Source organism: Pseudorca crassidens, chromosome 15, assembly GCF_039906515.1.
Source record: "Pseudorca crassidens isolate mPseCra1 chromosome 15, mPseCra1.hap1, whole genome shotgun sequence".
Lineage (NCBI taxonomy): Eukaryota > Metazoa > Chordata > Mammalia > Artiodactyla > Delphinidae > Pseudorca > Pseudorca crassidens.
In genome coordinates, this window is record NC_090310.1 from 49,270,580 (window position 1) to 49,272,991 (window position 2,412).

Here is a 2,412-nt window from a genome sequence, read left to right on the forward strand (position 1 = left end):
AATACTAGAAAACAGAATCCAAAAGCACATTAAAAGGATCATACACCATGATCAAGTGGGGTTTATTCCAGGAATGCAAGGATTCTTCAATATATGCAAATCAATCAATGTGATACACAATATTAACAAATTGAAGGAGAAAAACCATATGGGCATCTCAATAGATGCAGAGAAAGCTTTTGACAAAATTCAACACCGATTTATGATAAAAACCCTGCAGAAAGTAGGCATAGAGCATAGAGGGAACTTTCCTCAACATAATAAAGTCCATATATGACAAACCCACAGCCAACATCATCCTCAATGGTGAAAAACTGAAACCATTTCCACTAAGATCAGGAACAAGACAAGGTTCCCACTCTCACCACTATTATTCAACATAGTTTTGGAAGTTTTAGCCACAGCAATCAGAGAAGAAAAGGAATCCAAATCAGAAAAGAAGAAGTAAAGCTGTCACTGTTTGCAGATGACATGACACTATACATAGAGAATCCTAAAGATGCTACCAGAAAACTACTAGAGCTAATCAATGAATTTGGTAAAGTAGCAGGATACAAAATTAATGCACAGAAATCTCTGGCATTCCTATACACTAATGATGAAAAATATGAAAGTGAAATCAAGGAAACACTCCCATTTACCATTGCAACAAAAAGACTAAAATATCTAGGAATAAACCTACCTAAGGAGAAAAAAGACCTGTATGCAGAAAATTATAAGACACCGATGAAAGTAATTAAAGAGGATACAAATAGATGGAGAGATATACCATGTTCTTGGATTGCAAGAATCAACATTGTGAAAATGACTCTACTACCCAAAGCAATCTACAGATTCAATGCAATCCCTATCAAACTACCACTGGCATTTTTCACAGAAATGGAACAAAAAATTTCACAATTTGCATGGAAACACAAAAGACCCCGAATAGCCAAAGCAATCTTGAGAACGAAAAACGGAGCTGGAGGAATCAGGCTCCCGACTTCAGACTATACTACAAAGCTACAGTAATCAAGACAGTATGGTACTGGCACAAAAACAGAAATATAGATCAATGGAAAAGGATAGAAAGCCCAGAGATAAACCCACATACATATGGTCACCTTACCTTTGATAAAGGAGGCAGGAATGTACAGTGGAGAAAGGACAGCCTCTTCAGTAAGTGGTGCTGGGAAAACTGGACAGGTACATGTAAAAGTATGAGATTAGAACAATCCCTAACACCATACACAAAAATAAGCTCAAAATGGATTAAAGACCTAAATGTAAGTCTAGACACTATCAAACTCTTAGAGGAAAACATAGGCAGGACACTCTATGACATAAATCACAGCAAGGTCCTTTTTGACCCACCTCCTAGAGAAATGGAAATAAAAACAAAAATAAACAAATGGGACCTAATGAAACTTAAAAGCTTTTGCACAGCAAAGGAAACCATAAATAAGACCAAAAGACAACTCTCAGAATGGGAGAAAATATTTGCAAATGAAGCAACTGACAAAGGATTAATCTCCAAAATTTACAAGCAGCTCATGCAGCTCAATTAAAAAAAAACAAACAACCGAATACAAAAATGGGCAGCAGACCTAAATAGACATTTCTCCAAAGAAGATATACAGACTGCCAACAAACACATGAAAGAATGCTCAACATCATTAATCATTAGAGAAATGCAAATCAAAACTACAATGAGATATCATCTCACACCAGTCAGAATGGCCATCATCAAAAAATCTAGAAACAATAAACACTGGATAGGGTGTGGAGAAAAGGGAACACTCTTGCACTGCTGGTGGGAACGTGAATTGGTACAGCCACTATGGAGAACAGTATGGAGGTTCCTTAAAAAACTACAAATAGAACTACCATATGACCCAGCAATCCCACTACTGGGCATATAACCTGAGAAAACCATAATTCGAAAAGAATCATGGACCAAAATTTTCATTGCAGCTCTATTTACAATAGCCAGGACATGGAAACAACCTAAGTGTCCATCATCAGATGAATGGATAAAGAAGATGTGGCACATATATACAATGGAATATTACTCAGCCATAAAAAGAAACGAAATTGAGTTATTTGTAGTGAGGTGGATGGACCTACAGTCTGTCATACAGAATGAAGTAAGTCAGAAAGAGAAAGACAAATACTGTATGCTAACACGTATATATGGAATCTAAGAATTAAAAAAAAAAAAAAAAGTCATGAAGAACCTAGGGGCAAGTCAGGAATAAAGACACAGCTACTCGAGAAGGACTTGAGGATATTGGGAGGCGGAAGGGTAAGCTGTGACAAAGTGAGAGAGTCGCATGGACATATATACACTACCAAACTTAAGGTAGATAGCTAGTGGGAAGCAGCCGCATAGCACAGGGAGATCAGCTCAGTGCTTTGTGACCACCTAGAGGG